Source organism: Tenrec ecaudatus, chromosome 14 (genome assembly GCF_050624435.1).
Source record: "Tenrec ecaudatus isolate mTenEca1 chromosome 14, mTenEca1.hap1, whole genome shotgun sequence".
Classification (NCBI taxonomy): domain Eukaryota; kingdom Metazoa; phylum Chordata; class Mammalia; order Afrosoricida; family Tenrecidae; genus Tenrec; species Tenrec ecaudatus.
In genome coordinates, this window is record NC_134543.1 from 42,178,617 (window position 1) to 42,198,979 (window position 20,363).

Below are 20,363 nucleotides of genomic sequence, written 5' to 3' on the forward strand. Positions count from 1 at the left end.
ATTGTGTCAATCCACCTCATCCAAGGGCTTCCTCTTTTTGTCATTGACTCTTTACCAAATATGGTGTTATTTTCCAGGGACTGGTCTTCTCCTGATCACATGTCCCAAGTATGTGAGAAGAAATACAGCCATTCTTACTTCTAGGAAGCGTCCTAGCTGTGTTTCTTCTCAGACAGATGTGTATGTTCTTTGGGGACTCCATAGTATTTTTAGTATTCTTCAGCACCCCAATTCGAACACATCCGATCTTCTGCAGTCTTTCTTATTCATCGTCCAACTTTTACATGCATAAGAGGTGACTGAATATACTGTGGCTTAGAGTAGGAACACCTTAGTCCTCAAAGTGACAACCTTGCCCTTTGACCCTTAAAGAGGTCTTGTCCAGCAGATTTGCAAATGCAAAATGTCATTGGATTTCTTGACTTCTACTCCTATGAATGTTCACTGTGCAATTAACTAAAATGAAATCCTTGGCAACGTTAATATTTTCTCCATTTATCATGCTGTGGTCTATTGATCCAGTTGTGAGGATTTCTTTTTTATTTTCATTGACTTACAACCAAGGCTGAAGGCACAGCTTTGGATCTTCATCAGTAAGAGCTTCAAAGTATTTTTGCTTTCACTAAACAGGGTTCTGTCATCTACATATCACAGATTGTTAATGCCATGTGATTGTTCACAGAGTCCAGTTTCTGATAATTAGCTTGGCATACAGATTGAGAGGTATGGTGAAAGGGTATAACCTTGACATACACATTTCCTGATTTTTAAACCATACTGAAGTTATAGGAACACCTATTATCAACCAAGTATTAATGTCCTTAACATGCAAATAATTCCTGAAAATCAGTCAGAATAGTCAAAACCCAGCGGAAAAGCAACAAAGGCAAAAACAGGTGTTTTCCACTAAAGGAAATAATGAAAGGTCTGTCTTCCATTGAGCAAGTTAAACTTCACCCATAATAAGAAAATGCAAATTTAAAATCCCATTCTGACCTCTGGAATGCCATAGGATGAGATTGTAATGTAAATTTGTGCCCAGATATAACCCCCAAATGTATACATTAATAAAAACAAACCAAATCACACTTAATGCGTGGATGGAGCTTAAGTCATAGACAGAGAATACTGAATGCTTTTATATTGACGTCAAAAATAAAAACATGTCAAAGCCAATAAAATAGACTCATGGACTCACAGCAAAGCAGAGTGATCAGGAGATTACACTGTTGAGGGAAAGGCCCGTTGTCGTGATCCTAGTGTGTGCAGTACGAACACGATAGCTATCAGGGTTCTCCAGCGGAAAAAAAGAATCCTCAGATGGAATTCAGTAGAATGCAAAATGCCGACAGCAGCACTGAGGCCTGGTGATGAGAGTATGAACCACTGGGACAGAAGAGACTTGAAAAGCTCTTAAGCCTAGAGGAAACACGGGGGGAAGCTATAGTTCTTGGCTAAGAGAGGCTTGGAAGAAAGCTTTTTCTCTCAGCAGTTGCATTGTAAAGGTAAAGAAGGATGTGGTAGGTGATCAGAAGATTGCTGAAGTGGGTATCACAAGTCCCACATAAACTGAGGTGTCGTAACACAAGATGTTCTTGAACCTTACTAAGATGTATAAAAGCCCTTCTCACATACACCTCCATTATTCATCCTTCACACACAAACAAAAGAGAATCTACTACAACTGGTAAAGAAAAATAACTGCACAGGTCATTGTAAAAAATATGTAAGTTAAAAATATTCTAATCAAACATTTGAATTTCAATATATAACCACCAAAAGCCATACATAAAATATATAAGACCTTAATTTCAATCGAATGTGGAAACCAGCAATTTCATGTATGAAAGAGCTTTATGTGAACCAAAGATTTTAAAAAATCAGTATAAAAATAAACTATACGGAGTTGACTAAAGTTAGAAAATAAAAAAGGAAATGAAACTAATTTTATAAACGAAGATGAATGCTCATGCACACATTCTATCCTCTATTATATAATAATACAGTTAAGAAATATAGAGAAGTAAGCAATTTAGTAAGCAAAACATAAGTGAAATTGATGTAAAAATAGCAAAATAAATGAATGCTTGTAGAACTGTCTGTCTTAAAGTGTTTGAAAACACTGGCATATTCACTGTCTCACCCACACAATCTCTAGCTGCATTGGTGCAACTAAGTGCACCAAACTCTAGTTTTGATCCCAGAGGGGAAGGAACATTTTATTTTTCTTGATAATTCTTCCTCAATTTGTTCAATTAGACAGGTTTGCAAAACTGTTAACAAAAGAGTTGATAAAGAAACCAAGATAACCACCGGAAGATTTTTTTTTTTTCATATATAAAACATCACCCCAGGCCAGGCGATACTTTTTATCTAAATGGAAAAATACAGTTTCCAAAGATTCTGGGTATTTAAACTGGCATCTTTGAAGAAAGCGGCATTGCAAATTGCAGTGTTGCTAACTTCATTTCCCACAGCACAGGTTTTGGGCCAAGGCCTTGGGCTTTGCACTTGAGCAGCAGTTCTCAACCTGTGGGTCGCAACCCCTTTTGCGGTTGAAAGGCCCTTTCACAGGGTCGACCGATTCATAGCAGTAGCAAAAGGAGAGTTACGAAGTAGCAATGAAAATAATTTTATGGTTGGGGGGGCGTGTCACCACAACACCAGGAACTGTATTAAAGGCTTGCGGCATTAGGAAGGTTGAGACCCACTGCTCTAGAGACTAGTATTATCTGATCGTTCAGGAACTCTAAGGATACAGAGCGTGATGTTCCCTCCCTCCAAGGAATCCCCGCTGCAGAATGCTTTAGCATTATTTTACTTCTGAGTTTGAGCTAATTCTTAACACATATGCAGTTAAAAGAAACAACAGAGAGATTTTGTGTATCTTCCCCTAATGGTAACACAGTAAAATATCATCTATAACTAATCTATCATCTATCTTCCCCTAATGGTAACGCAGTAAAATATCACCTAGAACTAGTAAAATGTCACAACTGGGAAACCATCAATACAAATTAGAAGCTTTAATTAGATTTCATAATTATTTTTTAATTATTAAAAATCATTTTATTGGGGCCTCTTACAGCTCTTACAACAATCTGTACATCAATTTTATCAAGCACATTTGTACATATATTGTTATCATTTTCCAAGCATTTTCTTTCTGCTTGATCCCTTGGTATTAGCTCCTCTTCCCCATCCCTCTCCCACCCTCATGGACCCCTGGTATATTATAAATTATCACTACTTCCCTATCTTACACGACCACTGTCTCCCATCACCCATGATTCCATTGTTCATCCCCTTGCGGTGGCAGTGGGTTATACATCGATCCTTGTAGGCGGTTCCCCATTTCTTCCCCTTCTCCATCTCACCTTTCCCTCCCCTCATGGTATCACTATTCCCGTTACTGTTCTTGAGGGGTTTATCTGTCCTGAATTCAGTGTGTCAAGAACAGTGTACATGTTCCAGTCTAGCTGGATTTGGAAGGTAGAACTCAGGGGGGAGGGGGCATGAAATAGCTAGAGGAATGTGGTGTGTTCTGCAGTGCTGCGCAGCTTCTGAATGCGGCCATGCTTCTGTGCACTCTTTCCTCTCGGTGTCTAGTTCAGGTGTCTAGAGTGTGATTTCATGTGAGAATTGTCCTCCAGCACAGGGAAACTTTGTTCCCCTTCTACAGTCATGACTATCTCACATGCTCCCACATGTCCGGAATTCATGTGAATTGGCTATTAATCTATTCTCCATTGCTCTTATTTTGTCATTTCAAGAACAACCCTTTAGCAGTTTGTCATACTATGGTGACTTGTCTGTGGTTATGATGCTGAAAGCTATGTCACCAGTATTTCATTTATCAGCAGTGATTCATGGCAGACAGATTACACTGAGACTGGCTATGAAGAATGGCCTTGTAATCTATTTCTGAAATTTACTCAAGAATAACCACTTATGAATCACAATAGAATATGTTGTCTGATACGGCATGTCAACACATAGATGCAAAACTGAAAACATTCACCTGCTTATGTCAAGTAATTTTGAAGACAGGTCGCTAGCTATAAAATAGTTTCATTAATATCACACGTGTAGAATTTTGCTGAAGATAATTCAAAATGGGTGTAGCAGAATAATTTTAAGAAATTGTTGAATTCAAAAGAGGACCTGGAAGTAGGGATATCATGGATGAAGTCAGATCGATCTTGGCTGAAAACAGAGAGTACTGAAATATATTTATCTGTTTTACTGACTGTATAAAATTATTCAATTTTGTAGATAAAACAAAATATAGATAATATTATGAATCATGGAGACTCCAGAACATTTAATAAGTTTTTCAAGCAGAACAAGATAGTACTGAAAAATCAGGAATGGCACGTGTAAGGGGTACATCCTTCCCCTATATTTATTCAATCTGTACATGGAGCAAATAATCCCGAAAGTTGGACTGTATAAAGGAGAAATGGTAGCAGGATTGGGAGAAGACTCATTAACAATCTGCACCATGTAGATCATACAACCTTCCGTGCTGAAAGAGAAGAGAACTTGACATACTTACTGATGAAAATCAGACAAAAATCTTCCATATTGTTTGCACCTCAATATAAAGGAAACAATAATCCCCACAACTGGAACAATAAGCAACATCGTTTTTTCCTTTTTTTATTTATCATTTTTGTGGGCTCTTACAAATCTTATAACAGTTGTATTAAGCACACGTGTACATATGTTGCCCTCAACATTTCCAGAGCATTTTCTTTGTACTTGAGCCCTTGGTATCAGCTCCTCCTTTTCCCCCTCCCACCCGCCCACCCTCCTATTCTTTTGAAAACTTGATCAATTATGGTATATATTATTATTGTTATTTCATGTTTTACATTGTCCCTTGTCACCCACATTTCTGTTATTTACCCCCCGGGGGGCCTATATATTGAACCTGGTCTTTGGTTCCCCTTTTCTCCCCCTTCAACCCAACCCCACCATCCCCTTACCCTCATGATATTCCCACTACTGTTCCTGAGGGTTTTATCTGTCCTGAATTCAATGTGATGAGAGCTCTTATCTATATCAACAAATGTTCTCTGGTCTAGCCAGATTTATAAGATACCACTGGGTCATGGTAGTGGGGGTGGGGTGGGGTGGGGGAGCACTCAGGAACTAGGAGAACCACATGTGTGTTTTTTGGGGGCTATACTGCACTCTGGTTGAATCGTCCCGTCTTGTAACCCTTCTGTGGGGGATGTCCAGTGGTCTACAGATGGGCTTTGGGTCTCCACTCCAACCCTCCTCTTTTGCCTCGATATAATTTTTTGTTTTGGATCTTTTGATACCTGATACCTGATCCTGTTGACAACTCATCATCACACAGGCTGGTATGCTTCCTTCATGTGGGTTTATTTAAATAAGCTTGATAAGCTCAGAGTGTATTGAAGTTGTCAAGGATTTCACTTTACGTGAATCCATAACCAAGACCTTAGGTGCACCAGTTAGGAAATTGAACAGCATATTGTATTCGTTATCTGCACCAAAAGACCACTTAATTGAGCTCTTATAAGGTGAAGGTGGTAGTTTGAGGACTAACGCACACTAGACCCAAAGCCTCAGTACTTTCAGCTACCTCATACTCATGTAGAAGGTGGACAAGAATCAGGAAAAATGAGCAAGAATTGATGCCTTTGAATTATGTTGTTGGTGAATAATATTGATTATGCCATGGGATTCCAGAAGAATGACCAGTTTGTCTTGGGAGAAATGCAGCTAGAATGCTCCGGGGAAGAAGGATGATGAGAACTTGTCCCACACAGTTTGATCATCAGGTGGAACCAGTCCCTGGACAAGGACATCCAGCTGGGGAGTAGAGTCCCAACAGCAACAACAAAAGGAAGACCTTCGTGGGAAGGATTGACAGTGTCTCAACAATAGGCTCAAACCACGGTGGCGAGGATGGTGCAGGATTGAGCAGTGTCTCGTTCTGCTGTGCATGCAGTCGGTATGTGCTAGAATGGACTCCACAGCGCCTAACAACAATATTGTGCTCTAAGGTGATCACCGTACGTTGAGAGATGTTGAGAATCTGCAGTGGAGGCAACACTGGGGCATCCAACTCTCAGGAAGACGCTACCTGGAAGCGTGTGTTGTTAATAAGGGATTTCCACGAAGTGGAGCTAACAGCAACAGCAGTAACACTATAAAGGGGATCATAAGAACTCTGGAGATTGACTTTTTTTCATTGTCCATAATTCCCTCAGGATCCCTCTGAGTTGCATCTACCAAAATTTAGTTTGATCCTTTCTATTTCAGAGCAGCATTCAGCTACATAGATGTCCACAGTTTGCATCACCATTCATTTATTGGAAGACATTGGTATCTTTTCCAGTTTGGAGCTATTACAAATAACTACTCTAAGCATTCATGTACAGATGTGGGGTAAAAATAAATGTTCATTTTCCAGGATAAATGTCCAAGTTTCAGGATAAAAGTTCAATTGCTGGGTCACATGCTAAGCACATGCTTAGTTTCATAGGAAACTGCTCTACTGTTTTCCAAAATAACTACCACTTTGCATTGTCACTAGCATTGTGAATGGTGTAGTTTATCTGGATCTTCAGTGGCATTTGGTATGATCAGTAATTAAAAATAATTTCTTTGTCTATTCTCATATGTGTGCTGTTGATATTGATAGACGTCAGAAAAACTTTTAAGTGAGATAGCTAGGTTGGTGAAACTTCTAAAGTACATTCTTGTTTACTTCTTCCAAGACAGATGTGTTTGTTCTTCTGGCAGTCTATGGTACTTTCAATATTCATCACAAACACCATATTTCAAATGCATAAAGTCTCCTGCTCTCTACTTTGTTCATTGTCCAGGTATCACATACATATGAGGCAAGTAAGAATTCAGTAGCTTGGGTAAGGTGCACCTTATTCAAACGGAAACCTGTCCTCCTTAACACTTTAAAAGCACTTTGCAGTGTGACACTGTCAGGTTAATTAAAAGGATGCCAACCATATGGTCAAGCCCACCAGCCTCTCTGAGGGAAAAGATGACATGGAGTCTACATTGACTTGATGGCAGTGTGTTGGGTTATCTTGTCGAGGCCTTAATTTCCACTTCCCTAATGGCTAATGATTTTGAACACTTTACAAGTGTTTATTTGCCATCTGTATATGTTCTTCTATGAAATATTTCCCCCATTTTCTGTCCATTTTCAAGTCTGACTTGTTTTTAATGCGGAGGCTTGATGATGCGTTATTTTAGGTAGTACTCTTTGTTGGCGATGCGTTATTTTAGGTAGTACTCTTTGTTGGCTATAGCTTGTAACAAGTTTCTCCAGATCCGTAGCTTTCATTCTAGTCACAATTTTTGCAAACCAAAAGTTTTTCCTTTTTTGAGATGAGGTACATCTTAGAAAATATATTTATTGATTGTACTTTTACTGTCAAATTGAAGAGCTCCTTGCCTGTTTTTCCTAGAGCTTCTCCTGTTTTAAAACTAACTCTATGATTCCACCGCTTACATTTAAGCCAGTAATCCATTTTGAGGTTTTTTTTGGTATATAAAAAGGTCAAGGCCAATGGATGTTCACTTCCTCCTTTGTTATTTATTGAAAAGACTCCACTGAGCTGATCTTATACCTTGATAAAAGTCAGTTAGGCATATTTATGTTGGACTATATCTGTGCCTTCTGTTCTGTGTTATTGATCTATTTGTCTAGGCTTCTGCCCACAGGGCATTGTCTTGATTACTATGGCTATTGGTGTGTACGATAAAATCAGGTAGAGCAACTCCTCTTCTTCTTCATCTTTGTTTAAGTGACTTTAGCTATACTAGGCCGTGTGCTTTGTCATATAAATGTAGATTAAACTTGTCTATGGTTAAAAATCCATTGCTGGGTATTTGATAGAAATGCAGTTAAAGTTATAGACCAACTTAGGAAAAAGTGATATTTTACCATGTTGCATTTTCCCTCCATTACACAGCATTTTATTCTATGTTTAACTATACTTTGACCTAAATAAATGTTCAGCAAATCTTAGCATAAAAATGCTGTCCATGTTCGGTTTGGTTTATATGTAAGAATTTAATTCTTTGGAACCAGTGTAAATGGTATTGGATTTTTAACTTCAGTTTCCAAAAGCCACAACAGTTGCGTTTTTTAGCTTTTTAAATAATTCTTTATCTTTGAGCTTTTAAGGTGTCTCTTTGGTGTCAGGTTGCCCTTTATTACTTTCCTTTACAACCAGCACCCAAAACACTCAACATTGTTTCTATAAATATGAAAGTTTGAATCTTCTGTGAGAGGGAACCAGGTCATCGCCTGTGCTGGATCTCTAGCTCCAGTAGGGATCCTCCACTAGGGGCTTTGAGCAAGTCTGGGAGGTTCGATCCTTGCAAACCCGACATGCTCTGGTCTTTTTTCCTCCTTATACATATTGTTACTTACTCTGGAGTTCACAGCTATGTTCTGGATGATAGAAATCTACAAGTTTGATCTCCGAATGGGTAGTGTTACAGAAATGTCCACTTTGGCAGCTAAGAAGATGATGACAAATATCAGTATAAACAACATAAGAATTCTAAAACAAGCTAAGACTCATTTTACCTAAGCCCTTTCTAACATTGTACACTTGTGCTACATCTAATAAAGGATGGTTTCTAGGAGGGCGCGCATCGGTAGTAAATTTTAAAAGCATTTCTTGAGGTTGTATTTCATTTTGTGTTACTGATACTAAAACACTCATGCAGATTGATTCTTTTTGGCCCTAACAACATTGTGCAACTTTCATCACCATGTTATCGCATGTACAATCAAGGAAATAAATTAACTGGCAGGGGTTCACTGTCCTGGTCCCAACTCTTATCAAACTTAAAGGAGTAGATAATGAAAACTTTAGTGATGAAAAATTCACTTGGATATACAAATATATCGATTATTTAAGAAAAACTGTTACCACATAACCAAGTAAAAATAGAGATGTTGCAGTTATCTAATTGATAAATTGTTATACTAGATCAAGTTTTTATTTGCTTTACCATGTATGGATTGGCACACCGTTCTTCAAGATTCCTTATATATTCTGAGATGCTGCTTACTATTCCCTTGAAACTGTCTTCTTGTAGCAACGTATTAGCCTTCCTTCAAGCTTTGACCGATTCATGACCTGTTCATCTCTTTGGCGAAATACGTCAGATGCAGAAAGCATTCGGCGCTGCTCTTCATCTCACCTCTGATGCTGCATCTTCTGTACTTGTGGCACCAGCACAAAGTAGCTACTCTAGTCCCACAACTCGCAGTGCCATGTGAGGGCAAGTTCAACCAGGCTACAAAATCATTGACGCTTTGTTAAACAGAACTAACCAATGTGAGGATATGGCTTTTCAACATCTACTGGTGAATACATCAAAGTTGTCTATGAAACACACAATCAAGAAACGTTTAAATAAAGGGAAAGGGACAGTAGTTGGAAAATATGGCCTTGGGGGTAAATGACACAAGTTCTCATGATGGCATTGGCAAGGCTACTGATTTCATCATTGTAAATACCTTTTCAACCACACAATGGTCACTGCACACGTGAACCTAGACACAAGAATTAAATTGACTATATCACATGGATGATAGGGAAGTTCAATATACTCTATCACAAGGAGACCAGGGCCGAATGTGGTTCTTGATCATATGATATCTCTTCACAACTGACAACATATTGACAAATGGAGAAAAGAGTAAAATTGTCAAGGATTGCATTTTTCTGGGTTCCATAGTCAATGCTTATGGAGTCAGTGGTCAAGAAATAATGGACAACCATTGGCAAACCTACACATGAAGAACACAGATCAGTGGGCACCGTGAGCAGGGGTAATGGGTATGGCATTTCTCTTTGGGGTGATATGACTGTTTTGGGATTCGGTAGTCAAGATAGTTTCACATCTTTTTGAATATACTAAAATCCATCAAATCATACATTATAAAACTCTACTTTGTCTCCTAGAGCTGCACTTTTAGATTTGTTCCAAAGTCAGTCCCAAGCCTGATTTTGACAGCTTCACTGAACTTCTATATTGTTTCTTCTTGTAGATGTTGTCAATTGGATTGCTTTGCATTCTATCTGGTGAAGTACACACACACACACACACATATATACATTTATGTTGTTTAAAAAGGAGTTTACAGTGGATAAGGCATTGGTTTCACAAAATTCTTTTGCAATCCCTCGATTAGTTTCTATCACCAAGGCTACATTTTCAACTGCTATGCCTTCAGCTTTGTTTCCTACCTTCGCAGTCCAATGCCCAATAATTAACAGTGCATTTCTATTGTATATTTGATATACTTCAGTTGGAAGAAATTGGTAGAATTCTTAAATCTTCATCACTAATTTTAGTGGTTCGTGGGTAAATTTGAATAATATTTGTATTAACTGAAGTCCCTTGTGTTGTCAGGTGGCATCTAATTGATTCAGATTGATAGTGACCTTATGTACAAAAAATGAAGCACTGCCTGGTCAGACATCATTCGCATAATCGTTATGTTTGCGCCCATTGTTGTAGGTACTGGGTCAGTCCGTTACATCCGGGGTCTTCTGCTTATTCACCGACCCTTTGCATTACCAAGCACGGTTTACTTTCCCAGGAATGGGTCTCTGCAGACAATAGGACCAAAGTGTGGGAGAAGTCTTGCAAACCTAGTTTCTAGGAGCATTCTAACTCTATTTCTTCCAAGACTGCTTTGTTTATCCTTCTGGTACTGCACCCGCTCTTTTGTGTTCTTTTTCACATTGTCCAACTTTCCCATGTATGTGTAGCTATGGGAAATACCCTGGCTGGGTCAGGTAGGCCTTCGTCCTCACAGAGATTTCCCTGTAGGTGTGTAGGCATTATCCTATTACAGACTTTATGATATTTCAAGATCTTTAACTGCCGTTTGGGGGGGATGGCTGTGATACCATTTCTCCTGAACTCGTCACTCCTGGCATAGTGAGTCATGATTGCTCAACTCAAAATGGCCAGTACTCATTCCTATGAGCACTCTGCTACCTCGGAGAGCATTCTTATTGCTTTCCAGTTCATTCTTGACAACTTCTAAGTCTTCTGGATCCGTAAGTCCTATATTCCACTTTCAGTAGTGGATGCATGTAGCTGCTGCTTTTCATTTCGAGTTGTGTCCGCATCAGCAAACGGAGGTTCTGAATGCTTTAATCCATCCTAGCCATTCAGGTCACTGTCCTTTGAAGAGGCATGTTGCAGCCAGTCCTTTTTTGAGTGCCTTCCAGCCTGCGGGTCTCATCTCTATGTGAGCAGGTTCTGCTGCTACTTGTAGGCTTCTCAGTAGCTAATCCCCCAGAAGTGGACCGTGTACTCCTTCTTCATAGTCTGATCTTAGTCCGGAAATTGTGATGAAACTTGTTCACCTTGGGTGACCCTGCTGGTATTGATAACACTTATGTCACAGCTTCCAGGATGATATACAGCCCCACAGTATTAGGATGTATATATTACAAACAACTTCCACAAGTTGTCACTGAACATTTGAGGAGGTATAATTATCCGTATAGTATTCCAATTTTCAAGCCCAACAACCAGACCGACAGGGCAGTCTGTTCCCATTATTACCTGTAGCCGCATAGCTTGCTGTAGGTTTACATTTTAAGTAATTATTGTGAAGCAATGAGTCTCCAAGAAAGAGACATTGTTTAATTCTCCCATCTTAAAAATCACATCGTACATGCCTATTGCAAGGGTTTATTTTCTTAACGTATTTGATTTTTTTCATTACATAGTTATTTACATGACTATATTTAATCACAGCAAAAATATAATTGTCAAGTTGCTATACAATATTTATCACATTCTTTAATTAGTCTCAATTTGAAAAAATACTTATATTCCTGATTACCTTACATAAATCATTTTTAGATCAGAAAGTTGCATCGTAATCTGACACATAGCCCAGCTCAGACTGACAAAATAACTTGATAGTTGTTTGATCTGATATTGTGGAATTCTACTTCTAATTAGGCCCAATGTCCCAAATACCTTTCTCAAACCTTGGTGTTGTGCAGTTTAATTGCATGACTTGTTTCCACTCTTCTGAGTAATTAATCAAATATATCTAAAAACTTATTTCTAACTTTAGAAAATATTTGCAGATGTGTGGAAAGATGATCTTATTTAGTCAAATATCTGCACATGGAAGAGCTCATCAAAGAGATTAAGAGCAGAGTTCATATCAACCCTAAGTTTCATCAGATTCTTAACTTTGGGAAATTAATGACCCGAAACAATGGTAGTCTGACCAAAATAAAAACACTGACAATTGCTTTTTGTGTACTTTCTCTACTAATTTTACTGTAAAAACCAAGGTCAAGAAAAACCTGATCTGACTTGTTCTACTCTTGCTTTTAAACAAAAACCTTTGTCACACTTTTGTGTATAAATTTAATTCACAGAAAACACATTCACAGGAAATCTTTATTGTGAAGCTCATCAATTTTTACCTACAATGTTTCACTGGTTCGAGCAGACTCCTGTTGTGAACATGACCTTTTACTTTTAAATAGTGGAAGTTTATTTGGTTTTATTTAATTACCTTTTTGGTGAATTAATTCCCTGAAGATATTGACAAACCTTGGTGTTTTGACACAGAATGAGGAAAGACTAAAACCCTGACAACGTTCTGTCGGGCCGTAAAGTTATCTGAGTAAACATTAAAAAACAATGATGGTGAAGTTTTTCATCTTCCCACAAAATGAATAATCATTGAATTTTTATAGTGAATTCTATTTCATTCTACAGTGTATTGGCCATCTTGGACCTGCTGTTTTCCAAAAAAAGATTTTAAAATGTTTTGTGTGGAAATGTTGCTTGCCTGACTCTTTCCACTGATTTTCTCATTTATGCCAATAATATTGGATTTTTGAGGAGTGATTAATTTGAAGTGCATTAGTAAGTCCATCTAGATGCAGGAGTTTTCAAGAAGATGAGTGGTACCTTCAATGACTACCAAAATGTCATTAGTTCATTTGTTCCTTGCCCTTAGAAAACAAGGGGATCTTCTTCATTTACTTATTACTATAAATTAACTGTTAATATAGAAGCAGGCTCAAAAGGTCCTGGAAAAGTTTAAGATAACTTTATCTTAAATTGAATGAAAAGATAATGGAATTTTCCATCAATTTTTGAAGCCTATATCTATTATGCCTGATAAAATGTGCAATTATGCATAAAATAACTGATGGATTAAAGAATTGATTCAATTCTAGATTCAGTCCCTGATCACCATGCTTAGGTAATAGTTATTCAGTCCCTGATCACCATGCTTACGTAATACTAGCAGAAGTTAATTAAGTCTGAAATTCTCCAGACTTCTGTTTCTGTGATATTATAAAAGAGAAAATAACCCATGATAATTAATAGTTTAATTAATTGCTATAGGTATATGTTGGACAAGTCTTCAATATGGTTCTGAACTCAATATTTCACAACATGGGAAATGGTTGTAATATAGTAGCTGAGGATAACACTCTACCTATATAAGTTTTGTGAAAATTGTATATATACATGTATAAAAATATAGGTGAGTAATTTTATTTTCTTCTTTGCCCATTCTTATTTCACAGATTTTCTATAATAAATATTAATGTGCATTTTAAAATATTTCCAAAGGATATATTAGAAACAGGATGGCACCTTCTTTTGACTCTAAATGTTAACGATTTCCTTGATTAATCTCTGAGTTTTTGTGTTAACATTGTATTTGGATCTACTTATCATATGCCTGTGTGATTGATATTCCTGCAGTTATTTGTGATCAAGTCAATTCTGACTCAATGTGCACAGAGTGGAGCTGCCCCAGGAAGTTTCCAAGGCTGTGACCTTTGAGATGCAGATTTCCATGAGGATTCTCCAATGTGGAATTGTCCACCTTCCACCTCCTAGTCCAACACTTAACTATTTGCATCACTTATATTACTAATAACATAATGGGAAAAAGTGATGCCAAAGGATGGTAAAAGGAAAATAATATATAGGGACACTCACTCTACTCATCTTGAACTCAATTCCTTTTAATACATACAATAAAACTTTTCAAATAGGATGGCTTACCAAGGGCAAATAGTAATGGGTTAAGAGAGAAGACTGTCATTGGATCTCTGTGTCTTTACCAACGCACTCGAGAATGAAATTCATGTATTGCATATGAAATTAAAGTGCTTAAAATGGAACCAAATTTGCATTATAACCTGGACTATTTTCTGGCCCAGGTGTTGGGTTATAGCAGCTTCCTAATAGCTATAGAGTTGGTGGATTGAGACTTAAATCACTTTTCAGATATAAGCATTAATACCTTTAAAGTACTTAACGAGCCAGAAAACTTCAGAAGGTGCCATAGGTTATCTTTCATCCCCCCCAACCCCCCACGTTTAGCTCAACAGCATGACATGCAGAATAGCTGAAACTCGAGTACTGAGTTCTCTAATGCAAGTGTTTCTCCATACTTTGTTGAAAGGCATTGAACAAATTAAATAACCCTTGAGGGGTATTTATATTTCTGCAAAATGGGTCATTAGGCTGGGCATGGTGATGTTTTTAAAGTGTTCCTTGTTGAAAAACTTAAGGAAGGCAAGTCCGGTGAGAGGTTTTGCTTATGAATCTGAGAGACTGACCGTGCATAGCCAACACTGATAAATATGAGCTGAATCAATGACTGACTGCTCCCTGCCTGGGAGGGTATATTTCCAGCACACTTTTACCTGGAATAGTTGTGCTTTATTTGTTTTATGTATTAGCATTCAGGATAGATTTAATAAAGAAATTTAAGAAAAAAGAAGATACTGTTATGTAAATAAATGTTTGCAATCTCTGAGCTAAATGACCTTCTAGAGCTTTGATATCTATAATAATTTTTAGTTGCTAGTTGATGGTATTGTTTTAAAAATCAGATAATAAATTATATCTATGACAGAGAGGGGGAGTGATCTGTGCTTTGGCAGGTAGTCAGAAGCAACTAGGCAGAAAAGGGAATCAGGCAATGGTGTCAGTCAAAAGGACAAATATGTACAAGGACTGGTGAGGAGGCTGGTGTGAGTGGAAGGTGGGATTTGATGGAGAGAGCCAGGGAGAGGCCCCCAGTTGGCTTCAGATACCCCCAGCATGAAGCACTTTGTCGTAGCTGCATGTCTTTGACTTTACCAAAGGAAAGCAGGTCATTGTGTACTTTTATCAAAATCAGAGATAACATGATCTTATGTGGGTTCTACTAAGGGTTCACCAGCAACACCATTGAAATTAGGTGTTTGGAGGCGGAGGGATATCTTTCTGTGAAGATGCTATGTAACCTTTGGTTTATTGGAACTGGAACTATAAATAAGCTAAACATTCTCTTTTTTCCAAACCAAGAAATCCATTATTTTTTCTAGTTAGCTTGCACAATGCTGAAATCTATTCCTTATAACCTGTACTTTCATAATGCTTCCAAAGGGGAAGCATGTCACTTGTCCCATGAAGAATCTGCTTTATAAGTGCCCTGGTAGAAAGAAGGGATAAATGAAAAATCATGAGGGCATGTACACATACTTTATATGTGTGTATTTTCTTGTGGAATATATATTTCATTTGCTTGTAATTATGAGATACCTGTTAGGAATCTGATCACTGGAGGTGGAACTTGACATACATGACAATACTCATTGAATTTAGAGACCAATGGACTGTGTAAGAGGATTTTCTTGAATAACACTTCTCTTCTACCACATAAAACTAAATGTATCTTGCCTAAGCACTCTGGCGAGATAGTGGTTATGCACTGGAATGCTGCGAGCTCCTTTGCCACCAGTTGCTCTGTGGGGAAAAACAAAACAAAACAAAACTAGGTCATCTATTCTCATAAATAGTTAACAGTCTCAGAAGCCCATAGAAGCAGTTCTACCTGGTCCCCAAAGAGTCAGGATTGACTTGATGGCAACGAGTTTGATTTTGGAAGAGCATAAGAATTTCAAAGGGCAGTTCAAGAAGGCAAAGTAAAATATTTCAATGAAATGTGCAAAGACCTAGTTTTAGAACTCCCCCCCAATAAAAAGCACATTTAATATTTCTCAAGCAGAAAGTATTGAGTAAAAAATTTAAACCTTGATGGGCAATTATTTGGGAATTCTATGGGAAAAATATTGAGTAACACATAAAACATTAAAGGAAAATGGAAGGAATACATAGTCACTATCCTAAAAAGGATGGGTTGATGCTCACCCATTTAAAGATATGGCATATAATAAAGACCTAATAGCATTAAGGAAGAAGTCTAGAATACACTGAAGACATTGGAAAAATTAAAGCAGAACAAAGCTTCAGGAATTTGCAGAATCTCTATTGAGCAAATTATGCAATGATGGAAGTACACACTCCCCTAAGCAAAGACATTTGGAGGACAGATACCTTTTCAACCAACTGGTAGATCTCCAGAGTTGTGCCCATTCCAAAGAAAAGTGACCCAGTAGAATGTGGAAATTTCAAACAATAGCATTAATATTACATGCAACCAGATTTCACCGACGATAACTTAAAACAGCTGCAGAAGTACACTGACAAAGAACTACCAGTAACTCAAGCCCAAATTGGAGAGTGTGCATAAGGAGGGGTGATATTGCTGATATCAAATGAATCTTAGCTGAAAGCAGAGAATACCAGCAGGATGCTTGCTTGTGCCATACTGACTATGCAGTGGCATTTGAGTGTATAGGTTGTAACAAATGATGGGTAGCAATGCAAAGAATGGGAATTCTAAAGTAGCTCATTTGGTTTATGTAGAACACATGTACATAGACCAAGGGACAGTCTTTGAACAGAAAATGCACATGCTTCAATGCTCAAAATCAAGAGAATTATGCATCAGAGTTGTATGTTTTCATGATAAGTAGTCAATATATATGCTGGCCAAATAGTCCCCAAAACTAAACTGAATGGAGAGCAATGTGGCATCAGGACTGGCAGTGGGCGGTGGTACTTTAACAAACTGCAATCTGCTGTAAGTGAAGAGGACCTGAAAGAGTTGCTGATGAAGATCAAAGACTAGAGACCTCAGTGTGGGTTGTGCTTCAACGTACAGGAGACCGGAAGCACTCACTACTGAAGATAAAAGATTATAGCCTTCACTCACCTCAACATATAGAAAATAATAATCTTCACAAATGAGCCAATAAGCAACACCATGTTAAATGAAGAAAAATTGAAATTATTAAGGATTTCACTTGGCTTGAATCTATAATCAATACCTATGGAATCACCAGCCATGAAATCAAACAATGTATTGAGTTATGCCAGCCCAGGCCTGGGTGCTGCAAAAGACTTCTTTAATAGGGAAGACCAAGCACCTATTCCATCTCCCTGCTCCACAAATCCATTTAATATATTGTCCTTGGATAGAGGATGTATCAGATATGAAACTGATAAGAACAGATACTACACTTGATCTTAGTCAAAGGCTGAGAAGCGATATCCAAAAATTCACAGTTTTGAAAACCCAGTGTAACAGTTTTATGCTACGCACATAGAATCTTCACAATTTGAACTTCACAATAACTAAAAGCAACAGCAAAAATAGTGTCTTACTTGATTTCCATAGGAAATAACAATTAAGCTATATTTCTATCACAGGCTTACCGTTTTACCATGCATACTCTATCTAGGAGTAGTGAAGGAGCTTACCACTGGACTTCACTTTAGTTTATGTTAACATTTATTTTTAACCATTAACTGTTTAATATGTGGACGTAGTTATATACCATCAATCAAAACAAGAAATGAGTTCATGTCATGTGAAATGGGGTATAAATGGGAAAATGTCCCAAAAAATGTAAGCAGTATTCTCTTTCGCATAGCACTGTACAGAGAACAGTACTATTAGATTTATTTTGCAGCACGATTCCTGAAGGAAAGAATTAAAAGGAAATAATATGTTGCCAAATGGATCTAAAAGTTTAAAACATTCTGTAAGATAAATGGATAGGAATAGAGTGATCATTTTTTAAAATTAGACCATTTTGGTTTATGTTTGTATATATTTTTAAGTTATATTTTCATAGAATTAATTTCATTTTCAACTTGGACCAAATATTAACCTTAGCTAAATGCTTCAAATATCTTCAGGCTACATCTGAATTTTTTTTCATATTGTATGGGACATCATCAAACACATAACATACAAGATTCAAAGAGGAGTAGAAAGTAGAAAAAGTAAATTACTTTCATAGAGTGCTAAAACAACAATACATTCCATGGGGATACTCATATTCAATACAGATAATAAAAATATAATTTCTTAAGCCTTTGCTATTGGTCGAACTAACCTAGGGTATAGTCCTCCTCTTTCATTGAATTCCTATGTAAGCTTATGAAATAAGCACTGCGATTATCCCATTTCACCGATGGAGGATTGTTATTGTTAGCAGTCATTGAGTGAGCTCTACTTCACGGTGACCTCATGCATAACAGAATGAAAAAATGGCCTGTTCTGTGTGCTATTCTCATTACGGCTGATGGGTTTGGGGTGTTATCACAGTTATTATTCTACATCCGTATCATAAGAAATTCCTCCCCTCCCATTGACAGTACTAGTTTTAATATCACCCTAGCCATGGCCCTATGAGAGCGTTTTCTCCTTGTATTATGATTATCTTTACTCACCTACACCCCTTATTGAACGTGGAGCTCCTTCAAGGCAAAGACGCTACCTTATCTACCACTTCAGTTCCAGGGATTTCACCCAGTGACATGACCCATCCTAGGAGCTCAATTGAACAAAACCTCTGCCGTGGATCCCATTCCGACTCATACTAGAGCAGCCCCTCTGCTAGGACTTCACATCTTTTTCTCCAGCGGAGCAACTGATAGATTAAAACTGCGGGCCTTGTGGGTAACAGCCCAATGTGTAGCCCGCTGCTCTACCAGAACTCAGTAAAATGCGGAGTAGAACTTCCCTGGTGGGTTTCTGAGAGTATCACTTACATCTTTTTCGCTGAGTGGCTGTGGCTTGGAACTGTTGACCTTGCAGTTAGCAACCCAATGAGTAACCCCCTTTGCTTCTGAGAGTGCAGCAAGCAAGCATCTGTTAAATTACCAACCTAGTCGGAAGTCACTAAACGCATTGAAGGAAACAGCGTGCGGTTTCGGAACATAACTGAAGTGAAGTTGCTCTTAGGAACCTTAGGCATTTCATTTCAGAATGCCATGTGAGTTTGAAAGGCAAAGCCACAGAAATGCTTCAGTGATCTGAGATCATATAGACAGTATTCGAATGGTGAACGCAAAAGAAGAAAACCCCAATCAGATAGATTGACGCAGTGGCTTCAGCAATGGGCTCAAACAGCAGGAATTGTGAAGATGGTGTATTTTCACTCCTTTCTACATGAGGTGACCGTGAACTAGACCCCTAGCTATAACTTTAGGGAAAAGGTGAATGGAAATGATATGTAAGGGTAATGCAATTAATGACCTTTACCTTTGTGATGGGTTCCTCTTTTCCACAGGGAAGCAACCAGATCTTCATCAGTAATGAGTCCCACATACAAGGAATAGTCAGAGGATATTTTAAGCCGTAGGTGATTTTTTAAAAAGTTTCAAATGTAATTATTACAGGGGAAATCTATTTTATATTAAACCAGTGTGAAGTGTAACTTAATGAGGGAAAAACTAACATAGACTTCATCTTGAGGGCTTGAAATCTTTTGAAAGGAAAGCATTTCTGATTATGAAGAATAAACTCACCGAAACCCAAACTCACTGTCAATCCTGACAGCAACCCTGTCAGACAGGGCAGAACTGCCTCTGGGGGTTTCTGATACTAAAGCTGTAGAGCAGAAAGCCTCATCTTTCTCCGGAGGAGCTGTTGGTGGCTTTGAACTACCTGCGGGCCTCGTGGTTAGCAATTGAATGCATAACCCACTGTGCCACCAGGGTTCCTGATGATAAGAAATAGTTTACAAAAAAATCTGGAGGAGAATTCTAAGTGAGTCTGTGCAGATGTCTTAGAAGTAGGATGTACCGATTTCCATAACCATCCTGCTCAATGACCGGTGATTGAGTATGATTACCTTATCTAATTTAATTTCCTCTCTACTTTCCTCTCTGATTTCTTAATATGTCCCAAAGCTACCGGCAATAAATATTGTCTACCTCTAGGCTTCTAAATACAATTCTGCTGTTTTTTCTCTCTTCTCAAGGATGCTTAGACCCCAAATATGCCAGAGGTGTTGTTAGGTGTCAAAGACCAGAATAAACAAGAGCTGCAATGCATAACGATGCCGCCATCTTTCTGAGTGTTCTCGTTACTCGGGTCTTACAGAAAGCTGCTGAATACCGTGTTTGATCCT

The 20,363-nt window shown here is 38.0% G+C and overlaps 1 protein-coding gene and 1 non-coding gene across 2 annotated transcripts in view; one reads left to right on the forward strand and one right to left on the reverse strand.

Annotated features, from left to right (window-relative positions):
• KCNH5 (potassium voltage-gated channel subfamily H member 5) overlaps positions 1 to 20,363 on the forward strand; it is a 359,954-nt gene that overhangs the window by 267,513 nt on the left and 72,078 nt on the right. The gene's annotated exons all lie outside the window — the stretch shown is intronic.
• LOC142426937 (U2 spliceosomal RNA) lies at positions 17,307 to 17,489 on the reverse strand. Its single transcript, XR_012779804.1, has one exon. It is a non-coding gene; the product is annotated as a U2 spliceosomal RNA (small nuclear RNA).